This window comes from Microtus pennsylvanicus, chromosome 15 (assembly GCF_037038515.1).
Source record: "Microtus pennsylvanicus isolate mMicPen1 chromosome 15, mMicPen1.hap1, whole genome shotgun sequence".
NCBI classification, from domain to species: domain Eukaryota; kingdom Metazoa; phylum Chordata; class Mammalia; order Rodentia; family Cricetidae; genus Microtus; species Microtus pennsylvanicus.
In genome coordinates this window covers 21495682-21511055 of record NC_134593.1, presented here as the reverse complement: position 1 = coordinate 21511055, position 15374 = coordinate 21495682, and the positions used below count along the sequence as shown (strand labels likewise).

The 15374-nt window shown below is 39.0% G+C and overlaps 1 long non-coding RNA gene across 4 annotated transcripts in view; it reads left to right on the top strand.

Annotated features, from left to right (window-relative positions):
* LOC142836002 (uncharacterized) overlaps positions 1–15374 on the top strand; it is a 59888-nt gene that overhangs the window by 24639 nt on the left and 19875 nt on the right. For 3 of the 4 annotated variants that reach the window (XR_012907979.1, XR_012907978.1, XR_012907981.1), the window contains exons 3-5: positions 7273–7388; positions 7635–7765; positions 12974–13069. This is a non-coding gene — a long non-coding RNA (uncharacterized LOC142836002). The remainder of the gene's footprint in view (positions 1–7272; positions 7389–7634; positions 7766–12973; positions 13070–15374) is intronic. The other variant, XR_012907980.1, reaches the window with a different exon arrangement.

The following is a 15374-nucleotide window of genomic DNA, read 5'->3' as shown; positions in this document are numbered from 1 at the left end:
CCGAACTCCCTCATGTTTGTTACGTTATGTATTCAAATTCCAGAGGTGAAGACACAGCCACCTTTGAACATTCCTGGGCTGTCATTCAGCTTACCATATGTACAATTAGCTTTCCCTCTGGCTTTCTTTAGAACCCCACAGCCAATCATCCGTCCCTGAGACTGCAGACTGTTCACATGCACACTTTCACAGTTTAATAACACCCAGTTTCTTCACAGCACTCTACGGCGACGTCAGCGCACAATGTAGAGTGGCTTTCCAAGACATATTTTAAAGCACAACCAAAAAACCCTGGGTTTGAGTTGGAAATTTTTCTTGTATCTTTCTGTTTTTATAAGTAGTTGTAGTCATCCGAATTATACTTCATACTTTGATTTGTAAACATTCTTCAGTGGTTTTATTTTTTTGAGACAGGGTGTCTCTGTGGCTTTGGAGCCTGTCCTAGAACTAGCTCTTGTAGACCAGGCTGGTCTCGAACTCACAGAGATCCGCCTGCCTCTGCCTCCCGAGTGCTGGGATTAAAGGCGTGCGCCACCACCGCCCGGCCATTCTTCAGTGTTAACAGGCATTATTTTTGATGATGCTAATAAACCCAGTAGATTTTTCTCTCGGTTTACTAAAAGGCAATAACAGACAAAGACCCCAACTCATTAGATATTTCATCATCAATTCCCACCCCCACTTTTGCTAATATATTTAATGCGGAATAAACATATTCCTGTATGACTTGTTCCCAGATCCTTTTCCCTAGACAGGCTTTCCAGGATTTGAAATTTTCCCAGGAAACGGTACCAGCAGCCACCCAGTTGTCCATAACCAAATCCCGAGGAGTCACTCTTGTGAACTTCCTTGTTGCTACTCTCCATAGCCCAAGACTGCTCAGCCTCTGCAGTCTTACCCTTGGCTTCCTCACAGTTGGACACTGAATCACAGCGGTCTTCCCTGCTCAGGACACTAACACATTGTCTCCTTCATTCCCAGCATGGTTTCTCTTCCCTTTTGGTCCAGCTAATTTCTGTTTCTCCGTAAGTCTTGCCCCATCTTAGAAAGAACTTACTAGCTCTCCACTGTTCTGAACTTACTAGCTAGAGCAGTAGCTGAGTGGGGTGAAGTGTTGGCTGCCAAGCCTAACAGCTCAAGTTAAATGCCTAAAACCACATGATAGAAACAGAACTGAGGTGGCCTCCAAATGCACCCACTCTATGGCACTTTTACCCTTCTCCCAGCTCCTCAAATTGTTTAGATCCAGTGCTAGCTCCCCGTAGTATGAGGTTTTCACAGCACCCTGTACTTTCCTGTAACTCTTGAGAGTTGTAATTTGTAAGATCACTTATACCTGCTTTTTCTCATTAGATTAAACCATAAGAGGAAAAAGTGGTTGTTTGCCCTTAACATACTCAACAACTAATAAAAATACAAGATACACATAGCACAGAGTAAGTGCTAAGCAGTTACCTAGGAATATTTACCTGTATACTGAACAATTAATTCCTCTTTCTTGTATACCTCATTTCACTCTCATTGCCTGTGCCCCCAAGTTCAAGTGCTCATTATTTCTCGCCTGGATACAGCTGTCTCCGAATAGGTCGCTGCCACACTTCTGCCCTCTAGTACCCTCATTGAGGAAATTCTGTGAGGCTTTTGAAGATTAATTTTTATTTTTATTGATTTATTTATTTTTTGGTTGTGTTTTTTTGTTTGTTTGTTTTGTTTTGTTTTTTTTGAGACAGGGTTTCTCTATGGTTTTGGAGCCTGTCCTGGAACTAGCTCTTGCAGACCAGGCTGGTCTCGAGCTCACAGAGATCTGCCTGCCTCTGCCTCCCAAGTGCTGGGATTAAAGGCGTGCGCCACCACCGCCCGGCTAATTTTTATTTTTAATAAATATATTTTACATATATATTTGTGTGTCTGTGTGACTGTGAATGCATTGATAAGCTGGAATTGTAGGCAGTTGTGAGCTTCCAGACATGCCTGCTGCTCGGGTCCTCTTTGGGAGCAGCACGTACTCTTAACCTCTCCAGCCCTTCATTAAGTACATTTCTAAAATACAAACCTCATATTAACTGGTTTAAGATTTTCTAACTGCACCAGTATAAAAGTGGCACATAAGCTATTCATGGCCTAACCCCTATCCAGTGGAGCAGGCCAGCCTTTCTCATTGCTCTCAAAGATACCCAGCTACCAATCACAGCAAACTATCCAGCTATCTGAAATGCCAGTTTCTCCCCAGCTGTTCCACGTTCTAACACTTTAATGATTCTACATAAAATGCTTTCTATGGCCCATTTCTCCTTTCCCTGCTAACTCAACATAACTCAGTCCAGTCCCAATCTGGTAAATTCCTTCCAAGGTGTCTTGAAACAAACAGCATCCTTACCACCTCCTCTAAAAGTTTCCTGAGTCATCCGTTCCCATGGATGACATGGTCTTCCTCTCTATTTTTCATGCTGTAGTTGTTTGGGAATTTATCTTTCACTATATATTCAACTGTCTACTAAAAGAGATTACTGGTTTTTTTCTTTTTAATCTCTGTCACTGATTTTAATTTGAATTTTGGTAAATGTTTCATTCTGTGTGAGAACATATATTAAAACCCACAATGAGAAATCACATGTCTGCTTCTACAATCTTCCAACCAATTGTTAAAGCATTAAATTAAAAGGGCATATGTATGAAAATGTTCTTTTCAAAATCATAACAGAAAAAACTAGAAATAAGCCAAATGTTCAGGAATTGAAACTTCTAATGATATATTTCAGAGTAACGTAAGATGAAGATTGTGAAAATTACATAGTAACTCATATGTTTATGGTATGTTAAGTGAAAAAGGATTACGAGAACTAGGAGACAATGACTGAAAGGGAACATGGAAACTATATAATCTGTTGATGTGCCTATGACTTTATTTCTTTTATCTAGAATGTTATAAATGTCACTATAATAGTCTTTTATATTTAAGATCATTTAAAATTGAATTTATATCTTTCACATATTGCAAGAATTATGTATAAATATTTGTGGTCACACACATACAAATATATATACAATATATACATGCTTATATTTTTCAGCTCTGTCTCCTATAAGTTCCAAGAAGCAGATAATACAGTATCAATAAGCATACTGAACCCTAGTCTCCTAATACCATTTTCCAATAACATGGAAACAGGCCTTTTAAAAAGGAATTGGGTTCCTTAGAAAAAAGGTTTATTCCAGGGCTAAGGCAAGGTAAGAATGAGATAAACAAGTTCTACTTCATAATACAAGCAAGTAAGGAAGTGCTGTTTAAAAATGAAGTAATGCTGACAGAAGCCACAAGAGGAAGTGCTGCTACTAGCTACACACAAGACAATTTGAATATCAGATAGTTAAATACACAGTTGAACATTCGAGGGGAAAGGTAATGATGTATGTAACTTACCCTAATGATTCAGAAAAACAGTACACAAATGCACAAATAAAAATACTGGTAGAGTGGCTGGAGAGATGGCTCACCGTTCAGAACACTTCCTGCTTTTGCAGTGGACCTGGGTTTGGTTTCCAACACCCACAGGGTGGCTCACAACCTATTTACCTCCAGTTCCAGAGGATCTGATACCATCTTCTGACCTTTAAAGGCACAAGACACACATGGTGTACACACAATACACACAGGCAAAACATTCATACATATAAAAAATACAAATTAAAAAAAATGTTGCAGATTTTTAATCCCAGCACTAGGAAGGCAAAGGCAGTTGGATCTCTGATTTTGAGGCCATACATTGAGTTTCAGGACAACCAGAAAATCTGTCTTGAAAAACCAAGTGTGTGTGTGTGTGTGTGTGTGTGTGTGTGTGTGTGTGTGTGTGTGTGTTGTAGAGGGAAATCATAAATGAGATTAAGCAAATACAGAAATGGAAAGGCAGGAATTCAGACCTACTCCTGTAGATAATAGGTAAGTAGGGAAACAGAAGGGCTTTGTTTACAGTAGAATGCTGTGGGCTGAAAATGTGGAGAGGCTAATAGATTGTTCAGTCATTGTGCATCCACTGTATAAACTGTACCAGCAATTATGAATGTTGAATATGAAGGAAACTTCTGATGAGCAGGATACAATCTCCTCACGAATTGCTATTTCCAGAAAGGGAAAAACAACACAAAACAAGACACAGTTAACTGCACAGTAGAAAGTATGGGTCACACATTGACAAGGTTATCAAAATTACAACCATCAGTGAGTAGATGGATATCATGTATGCTCTAGAAGCGGTACTGTGAGAAACATGCAACAGAATCTGTGCAGTTGTCAGCTGTGAGTGAACATAAAACACAGAATGAATATCCCCCAAAAAGTGTGTAGCTCCCTTCAAATACGACTTGGAACGGGATTCTTAAAATACATCAAGGACTTAAAAGACAAAGACTGGAAGTTTTCCAAAGCATGGGATGCTTAAAAAAAAGTATACGTTCAAGTGTAAGTTAAGTTTGCCAAGCTGTCAGGAAATACACTCACAGGAATATAGAAGTGAAGTCAGGACCCATGATAGCTGAGAAAAGTTCAGGAAAAGGGAGGTTGGGCGGGGTTGAAAATACATCTATCTGGAGAGAAAGAGAGGCAGCAAATGGCACGGATAATCTTTTAACTTTTTGTAACTTCTTATAAATTTGAAATTGATATTACTTTTTCTTTTAGTTCATTTTAAAGAAATAACAGACATAAAGGGATCGTGAAAACATTACATAAGCTGGGTGTAGTGGTGTGTTGGGGAGGCAAAAGCAGATAGATGTCTGTGAGTTCAAAGCCAGCCTGGTCTACATAGTGAATTTCAGGACAGCCAGAACTACACAGTGAGAGGCTGTCTGGGGTGTTTTTGGTGGGGTGGTGGGGGATATGAAAGGAAAGAAAACTGCAAATTGCTAAATAGTTTTTAAACAATTTGCTTGTGAGTTCTGTTTTCAAGTTACTGTTCAAAATGCTTCCTGATGTCTGATTCTTTTTGAGCAATGATGCTTTTACAGTCTTAACTAAAGAAGTTAGCATGTGGAAGCCAGTATCCCCTCAGATGAAGCTTACTCATTAGAAACAGTATGGGGGGTGGAGGCCCTGAGATTTCAGGACATGTTTTCCAAAAGGCCCACATTTATCATTCATTTGTTGGCAATTGCATTCCAATGTACCAAAGTAAAAGTCTCAGATTTTAAATATGACTTGTACTCTATCACAAGAGTACACAGAGCTAAAACTAAGTGGAAGGAAATGGGCAGGACACAGATGACGAAGCCTTTCTAGAAGACAGCTGGGAATTTATGCCCTGGTACTCAGGTACCAAATACCACCTAAGTAATGGGACCTTTAGTCTCATAAGGTGTAGCAGGTTTGGGGGTGTAAAGTCAAACTGAATATTCTTCCAAGGTCTTTACTGGAGTGTGATGATCTGATATGAAAAAAAAAAAATCACGCTTTTTTCCCTTGGAAATTTAGCCCAGGAATTTGCACCCTCTTGTGGTGGAAAGATAATTGGCTTTCTGTTAAGGCGCAAGAACTCTGTGACTAGATTTTGCTTTCTCCCATTTTAGTGACTCAGGACTCATGGTTTGCTACATAAGATTTTAAACAAAACTAGACTCCGATATTTTAAAAGAGATCACCACGTAAATTTTATTCTGAGCAAAATGTAGATGACTGAACACTGTTCAGCCATGTCAGTTCTTGATCTGATTGCTAAAATCCACTTCTCTTCCAGTTGGGCCTCAATAATGCAAATCATGGCCGCTTTCTCCAATCCCCTTACTCTTTAGTACTTAAGGAAGTCTCCTATCTACTGTTTGAACATTCATAAGAATAGGATACATCTACAGGGTTTCTCAGAGAAACAGTCTAGGCTGCCTGGCTCTTGCTTTGTAGACCAGGCTGGCCTCGAACTCACAAAGATCCACCTGCCTCTGGCTCCTGAGTGCTGGGATTAAAGTGTGCCACCACTGCCCGGCTCAGGGTACATCTTTTTATATTCAAAATTTACACTTGAGGGTGTGGTGGCACAAACCTAAAATCCCAGCACTCAAGAGACTGAATGAAGCAGGAGGATATCAGCGTGGACTACAAAATTTGAGTTTTAGGCCAGCCTAAACTCCATAATAAGATATGTTTTTTAAAGTTATGAGTCACCACAAGCTGTTTTATAATAAAAACTAGAGCAAACATAACTAATATTCCTGGTTTTTAAACAGTTGGGTTCTTTTTTAAGAAAAAAATCATTTGCTAGGGCTGGAGAGATGGCTCAGCAGCTGAGAGCACTTGCTGATTTTGCAGAGGCTTGGCTTCAGCACCCACGCTGGATCACAGCCATCCCTAACTCCAGTTCCATGGAATCCCACACCCTCTCCTGACATTCGAGGGCACATATGGGATTGCACATACATACGTGTAGGCAAAACACTTATACAGAGAAAATAATTCTTAAAAATCCGTGAGAATTAAGGAAAACGTAACCAAACATAACCCTAAACTGTAGTCACTTAGGAGCAATGGCAGTTTCTCTTTTTAAACATTTCATCTTAATTGGCCTAGTGGTAGGGACGATGTCATGCAAGCAAATACTCAAAAGATGCTTTTGTAAGCAAAGCGCTAAAATAGTAACTTATTTTGTGTCCGTCTTAACAGGCGGTTTGCCTAGCGCCTGTGCTCTCACCAGCTGTAAGGCGGCAGAATTTCTAATCTGAACATCAGGTAGCATCTGTAAAACAAAAATACTATATGCTTCCTAGAGGTGTGGGCAGTGAAAAGGTCTACTCCACAAAGCCCTGCATTATCAGTGCCCCGCGACTGTTACCACTATCTTTGCGAATCCATAATTTACTGCACCATTACAAACTTTTTTTTTTGAAAAGCACTCTAGTGCCGTCCAAAAGACTGTACAGCCCCCGTCTCCAAACCAGAACCGAAAGCTCGGGTGAAAGGCTTGCGGACGGAGGGCGGGTCGCGCGCCTGCGGGTCCGGGGGGAGGGAGGGAGGCGGCGGGGTGTGACAGCTGCGCACTGGTCGTCGGACGGAGCGTCAAGTTCCTACCTCGTGAAGTGGTTTCGAGGCTTAGGTGTGACAGATCTGTGAGGCGCTGGCGGAGGGCGAGGGCTCGACGCCGGCGCGCTTTAAGTTCCTGTGTAGCCGCGCAAGCCTCAGAGGCACCCTTGGTGTTAGGAGTCCCGTTAAAGGCGGGTTTTGTTTGCTTTTTGTTTTGTTTTTGTTTTTTAACGAAACGCTTAAGATGGACCCTAATTTGTTTCCTTCCAAAGGTAGAGAACTTGTGTCACCGGAGTGGTGTCTGAAAGGTGAACATCTCCAAGGCGGCACAAGGGCGACGCTGGCACACACACGCACGCGCACGACACGGGGGATTGGAACCGAGGAAGTGAGAGCCTTGCGCCACGACGTTTCTGCGCATGTGCGGGGCGTGGGGCTGGGGGGTGGGGGGTTAGAAGTTTTCCGCATGCGCAGCAGGGTCGCCGGGGGAGGAGGGGGAACGGCGGCCAGCTGTGGAGACTGCCCGCGTTCCCGGCATGCCCCGGGGCGGCGGGGTTGGCTCTAACGAATTTGAATGAGGAGCCGCAGCGCTTTCGGCGCCATTTTCGAGTGATGCCTGATCTCATCAATCTAGCGGGACGGAAGGGAAACCTGTGCGAGCGGAGCGCGACGCCGGGATCGCGCCGAAAAATCCCCCAAAAATCGCCAAAAATTAACTTAAGCCAGGAGGCAGCCGGCGGAGCTTCGGCAAGTTTGGCGCAGACGGTAAGAGCCCGGAGTGCAGCGGAGCGGGTCTGGGAGGTGGCCGCGGGGGGGACCGCGGACCGTGGGGGACGCAGGCACCGGACTCGGCGTCCGCCGCCCCTTCTATCGCAGACTCCCCGGGAGACCGGGAACTCGGGTGTCCGTCCACCCGCGAGGGGGCGGCGTCCGGCTGACGGTGGCTGGAGCGAGCGCGGAGCGGCGTGGGGGGGGAGGGGAGGCGCGGTTTGAGCGGGACGCGGCCGAGCAACCGCCGCCCGACCTGTCACCGCGACTGACGGACGGACCGGCCGACCGGGGCGCTGGGCCCGCGCGGGACAGACTCACCCGCGACTCGGGGACAGCGCGGGGCGGCAGGGCGGCCGAGGCCGTCCCCGGACGGGCAGCTCGGGTCGCGCGCGGGAGGGCCGGCTGCCCGCGGGAACCGGTGTGCGCGGCGGGGCGGAGGCGGCGCCGGCCGGCGGCCGCTCCGGGGTCGGGACACTCGCGTCCAGCTCGGTCTCGCGGGGGTGGGGTGTCGGGGTGAGACCAAAGATGGGGCTTGGAGCCTGCCGTTCCCTCCCGGCGCGATCTTGGGAGACTTTTTCCTCCAGCCCTTGAAACGCGCGTCTCGAGGGAAAGTAGTGTGAAACCCGCTGTTTCCCGCGGGCGAGCTCTTGCCGCGGCGATTTAACGGTAATTCCGCAGGTCTCCCCCTGGCTTGGGAACTCTTGTCGCCGAGGCGGAAGAAAGCGGGGCTGTCTTTCCCTTCAGGGGTTTCTTTTTTTCCTTAGCTGTTGGCTTTTGGTCAAGCCGGCGTCGACAACTCGAGTCCGCCAGTGACAGCTTTGACTGTAGGTCCCCCGGGCACTGGGCTTCGTGAAGAGTCCACGTTGTACCCCCGTGAGGTCCTGAACCCCATCCTTACCCAGAGCGCCCCTAGATTAACCCTTTGCGGCCGTGCTGACGTGATGTTCCGCGGGAGGGTCGCACGGGTCTGGGTTGGGAACATTCTGGAGATGCTCCTGCAGCGGCTCCTCAGTTTTCTCGCTGAGAGAAGGCTCCCTGGGAACCTCGGTGACCTGCTGTCCCCGGCAGGCCCCCTGCAGAGTCTCTCCCAGGGATTAGAGCGGAACCAGGGATTTGGTGCGGGTCTGAGGAGCCTGGGGACCCGCCCTCATTTCGATCCCTTCCAGGAGAGTGAGAGCGCACTGCGAGGTTTTTCAAACTGGGTCTAACGGAGCTCCCCAACGCCGCACTTCTTCCCCCCTGATTGGCTGGAAGGAAGCGGGACTGGGGGGTTTGAATGTGGAACGCGGAGCTGATAGTTCTCCACCTACGGAAAATTGCGTTTAGTCAGAGAATTACTCAAGATAGATACGGAAAAGTAAAACTGGAGATTTCTTACAAAGTTGGTGCCTAGTAGAGTTGTTTCTTCCACAAAAGCTTTTCTGACCGTTCTGAAACGTGTATTAAAAAGTAAAACTAGAGAAACAATTTTCAGAAAACTGTATTTCTGCTGTTGCAGTTAACAAGACATATTTCTCTCTGTTCTTCATTGGTTGAAAACTGCGCCAAAGGTCTATGCTGTTTGTTTTTTCCTTTGATAGAAATTTTTCGTCTTCGTCTTCATGTTTTTATTGGATGCAGATCATGGGAAAATTGCTTCTTTCATTTTGATGAAAGTAAACTTTAAATTATCTTACACATTTTTCATGAAAATTGGATATATTCTTAAAACTTTGAAAATCTATTTTAAAATGTTTTTCTAACTCAGCCATTCATTGCAGTGTTTTAAAACTTAATTTACAAGACCTTTATGTTTTTTAATTGCAAATATAACAGGTAAGTATGTACAGGTGAGCTTATATATTATTGCATTCCTCTGACAAATCCATTAAGAGGAAGTGTGTTATATACAGTAGTACATATATGTTGCTTTATTTGGTTGGTTTCAATTAGTGTTTAGTGTTGCTTGAAACAGTCGTCAGTATTTATTCCCCTGCTTGCCATTTCTTTTAGCTGCATCTTGATAACAGACGGTGTGGTTTTGAAAGAGCAGATGATTTTTGGAAGGAATTTTTATATTTTATAAATAATTGAAATTTTGAGACATGATTTCTATTTTCACTTTAAGACAAATATACATTGTCTTAAAATGGACATTTAGAAATGTTCAAATGAAAACATTTTCATTTCTATTAATAAATATGTTCTATTTTGTATTACTTTCATAATAATTATTACTGAACCCACAATCCTTTCTGAATCTGCTTACTTTGGATATTTTCACAAAATAGTTTGGATATTTCCTGAAATTAACTATAAATTTTAATTTAGTTAAAATTTTAGAAGATCTCGTTTTTATTTTATATAATTATTTCTCAAGTGCTAGTACTAAAGTTTTGTTTTTTACTGTTGGTTTTTGAATTTTAATTTTTATTCAAATTATGTGACTGGGAGAATTCTGGGAGTGGGGGAAAGCTTTACTTTCCACCAAAACATGCTTTTTGGCACTTTGGTTTATGGGATTTATTTTGTTTTGAGGGTGATGAATGAAGGGCTTTATTTTTTCCCTTCTGTTTGTTTTACCAACTTTTTGAAAGAAGTAATGGATTCTTTATTTATTAAACTAATTTACTTAAAGCTTTAGAATACACTAGCAGCTATATAATTCCACAACATTCAAAATATGTTTGTCTTTTATGTAATGCCAGATCAGAGGAAGAATTCCAGAAGGTATATACCTACTTATTTAATTGTTTATGTGCAGTTATCTGTGTTTTCCTGCAGAAATTGGTGACGATTTTTGTATTCTGTTGTGAAGGCTGCAGAGGTCATTTATTAGCACAGGGAAGCAGCCCTGGAGAATGGTGCTGCTGGAGCAGTTCTTCTGGCGCTGCATTCATACTACAAGGAGAGGGAAGAAAAGTGCAGCTTCCCTGGAAGCTTTGATGTTCATCTGTCTGTTCTTCACACTGTTTCCAATTCAAAGTCTAACTTTAGACAATTTTTAAAAAACTGTTGTCTTCCTTGTACATTTGTACAATATAGCCTCAGGTTTTTGTATGCGATTACACTGGTATATGTTTTAATGTTTATCAGGAACCACACCTAAGGATAAAAATTCCAAAGTAGTGTTCACATTGTAGATTCCATGTTTCCGTCTCTTTTGTGTGCTGTTTTTTAGTTCGGGTTTTTTTTTGAAGTCTGTGTACAGCTTTATTTCTATTATTTATGTATTTATTTGTAGTAACTTAAGAATGTTGAAGAAACCTTCAGTATAGAAGAACTATTGGTCAACTGACTTAGTTTACAGAAAGAAAAAAATTAACATTTCTTCAATAAGCTTTCAACAACTAGATTATAAAGTTATAATTATGGAAATTTTATAAAAATTCACCTCAAATCTTAAAATGTTTCCAATCTTAAAGTGGCTTTAGTCTTTTTTAATTTTATTTTGTTTAGATGACACTTAATCCCTACATTGATTTCTTTTTAACCCCTTTTATGAGAAACAGATTAGTATGATTATAATTAGAACAACACATTTTAGAAAGAATTGTAAGACTATACATGGTTTGTCCTTTTTATTTTTTAATTACACAAATTTAGAAACACTGTACGCTTTACAATTAATTTTAGCATATAATTAGATTTCAAACTAGGACTTGCTGTAACTTTGTGGTCTCAAATCTCATAAAAACCAAAGGAAATCAGTGATAAAATACCACTTTATTTCAACAAAGTGTTGAAAATGAAATTAAGCCTCTTAAGAGGTTACAGAATTAGAATTTTAAAACTGATAGTTTATTTTAAATGTGATGTCTATTTTAAAATATATTACTAATACATGTTTGATTGTTAATGTATATAAATACTCATAAATTATGTAAATAATGCTTTCTGATACATACATAACTTTTTTATTTTTCTTGCCTGTATAAAAGATGCTTTAAAGGATTTTTCTTTGAGAAAAGTTTCAAATAATAGAGTTAATAGTAAATACGTGTGTGTGCGTGTGTGTATTGAATTTTATTCTTAATACTTTTGGGGGGAAGTTTTGAGTTTAGTGTACTTTTATTTAAACCTATTTTATTTCACCAAAGAAAGGTTATACAGGAAATATTTGTTGATGTTTTCTAAATAAACTAATAATTTGAGTTTTACTTTCAGAGATTTTTCTTTTAGTCATACAAATTATATTTTATATCCAAACCTCTTTTGTGTCTAGTATTTTTACAGTACTTCAAAACATATATTACTGTATTAAAATTTAACATTTAATCTTCTATCATTTCTTTGTTGTTTTAAATTTGTGGTCTTATATTTCAAGGCACTCATTTTTGACATTATCTTTTGAAAAATATAATGCAAAAATTTCTTTTAACCTTTCAAAATAAGATATTTGAACTGGTGATTCTTAGACATAAGATGGTGTGGAGTTTTTATTTTATTTTCTCTATTAAACAATCAAATATTTAGCAACAGAGGAATAAAGGGGCTTTTGGTTTTCATTCTTTTCAGCCATTCTTAACTCCCACAAAGCATTATGGTTCATATGTAGTACATTTATCCCTTTGGTAATTTAATAATTTGTATTTTAATGTACTTGTCAGTTCAGTTTTTAAGATCCAGAAACCAAGGGGGGGAAGTTGCATTTCGCCTATATTTGGAAGCATTCAAAGATTAGTAGTGGTCTATTGATTTTAAAATTTTTAAATTGGTTAGAACTGTAATAAAATACTTAGAAATGTTCACTCGGGTATAACAAGACCAAAGTTGAGAATAATGGTAATTTGGCGTCATTGATACATTTAGTAATTTTCAGGAAAAGGTAGTCAAATTTTATCCCTATTCCTTGTATAGTTTTTAAGCTATTAGGATTTTAGAAACACAAAGAATATTTTTTGATAATCTTCCTTAGTTCCTTTCAAAGCTACCTATGCATACTCATCCATAGATTAAAAATGAATGTCATAAAAATGAATGTCTTAAAGAGAAATGAAAGCAGAAACTTATTTGTTTGAACAGGCTTTGGGTAATAATGCATATCACAGGTGTTCTTAATAAGTTATTTTCTGTTTGAATAACATTTTCATACAGGTTCTTTAAGCATTGCATGATGGGTTAATTTCAAGATTTAACTCTGTTCAGAGATCAACTAGAAGTACAAGAGATTTATATCTGTTGAGTGTCTTTATATAATAATATATGACATTTTTATTGCAGATTTTAACCTTTAGAAGAGAACCAATTCTGGAAAACAAGCTAAGTTTCTTTGACTGAATACTGACATAATGCATTGGAACAAGATAGAGGATTAAGGTATACTAATGTATTTTTCATTTTTTTTGTTTGTTGAAGTCACTTATCTTAAACTCTACAGCCCAACCTGAAACTTGCTAGGTATCCTAAGCTAGCCTGGAACTACTGATTTTCCTGCCCTGACCTCCCCTTAGTGCTGGGATTGTAAATATGTGTCAGTGTGTCTGCTTTGTAGTAATGAAGTTTTAAAACCTGTCATATATCATTGTATTATAATTTGTAATATAATTGATGGTAATGCTGAAATGTTTAAGTCATATAAGTAAAGAATAAACAGAAATCTGGTAAATTGGCAGAATCAAAGTGTCTTGCTTGTTCAAATTCTAGATTTTTAAGAATATAGTTGGCTTTTATAGTGCTGTAGTAGATCCACCTCAGTTTATCCCCTCCCCCCAATAGTACACATGATGTTTTGTCTTTTTTTTCCCCCCTAAGGGTGTTACTACAGTGTGCTATGTAAGGTATTTAATTATGTAGTGGACTTTATTCTCACAAAATGAAGTGTTTAAGTCAAGTGGAATTTGGTACTTGGCTGTTTGACAAGTGGATAAGTGGTACAGCCTAAAAATTAGATAAGATTAATGAAAATATTGTAAGAAAATTTGAAGTATTCCAAGTACTGTCCTAACCAAAAGTCACGATTTGGTTGAAACTGAAATACCTACTTTCTTAAGCAGAAACTATCTTACTCATGATACTCAATCATTGTTAATATCAAAAGTTACAGCAGTCTAATGATAATATAATATAATGCTTAAACTTCTGGTGACTGTTATCTTAACCTCCAAAATACTTATGATAGTCCATTTTCTAATGTTTGTTTTACTTGATTTTTATAGTTTTAGTTGAGCGTTTCAGAAAGTATTCACTTAAACAATTTTTGTTTCCTAGATGGTAGCATTCTGGTGTAATAGGGAGTTTACTGAGCATTATTACTAAGTATTACTTGGTTAGGTTTTTTTCTAGTGTAGTGTTAACTATAAGTTTTAGTAATATTTGTTAAATAAAATGAGAGTGGCTGAAATGTAACTACAATTTTCTTTAGAATTTCTTAACTAAAAATATGTAAGTAACAAATAGAAAATCCCAAAGGCTTGTTTTCTTAAGTGTAATGTAATCTTAAGAGTAAATTATAATTTTCCTGCTCATAAATTTACTTTTAACTTTAAATGGTGTAAACATTTTAGAACAAATTTTCAGGTGTCTTTAAGAATGCTAGAATATTGAGACAATATTAAAATACTAAAAAACTAGAACTTGATGCTTATGAGATAGACAGTCCAGAAATGCATATCTGTTAATAGTTGAGGTGAAAATGAAATGCTCAAACTAAATAGAAATCAGACAATTTCTGGTGCTTTATGTTAGATTGATGTTATATTAGATGGTGATTGTTTTAGATAAATACGAAGAATAGAGTGTCTTTATAACTTTGATCTTAAACATTATAACAAAATGGTTTAATGGGTGAAAAATGAATAAAAACTCGGCCCCATCTTAGCCAATGTTTTCCATGTTAGACAGTATTAACATGTAAATGGAGTGTCTGGGAAAAAATTGAGTTTTAACTTATTTATCACTTTTAATCCAGATAGTTCACAGAGCTTTAATGAGTTAAATGAGGGAGAAAGCAATATATGAGTTGATAGTGTAGATAAAGATTTAAATGCACAGTCATTCCTAATATAGAGTTCAAGATTTATAATACCTGAGGGTTTCAGAGAATTTACTGTTTGAACACAAATATTTGACATTATCATGTTCTTGTTCTCTTTACTAGCTTATGAAGTTAGGAATTTAGCTTGTTAAATAATCTAGTACCTAAAAGCATTAGTATAGATATTAAAAGTTTTCTTATAGTTGATTACTTCTGATAGGGTAAGAGACCATAACTTGGCTAATAATAAAAGCTATTACAGTTATATATGATTATGTGTCCTTTAATCACCCTTTAAAGGACATGTTTAAATACTTCAAATTTGCGAATCTCTCCAATCCTCTTAATACCTAGTTTATTAGGTAAGAATTTGAGGAAAGATTTATTGGTGTTTCAATTTTTTAATTAAATTTTTCCCAGTGATAGAGTTATATCATCAAGTACAGATTTATAAATTTCAGTTAAAGGCATTATCAGGGTTTCAGGAAAAATAATTGTCTTTAAAGAACATTTGTACTGTCGTTTCTATATTTCTTAGTGGAGTATTTATTTAAAGAGTACTTTAATAAACTAGGATGGGGTAATTTAATATCTGTTGATAAAGGGCCTTAAATTATTAACTGATTATATAATGCTAGTTCATGAACA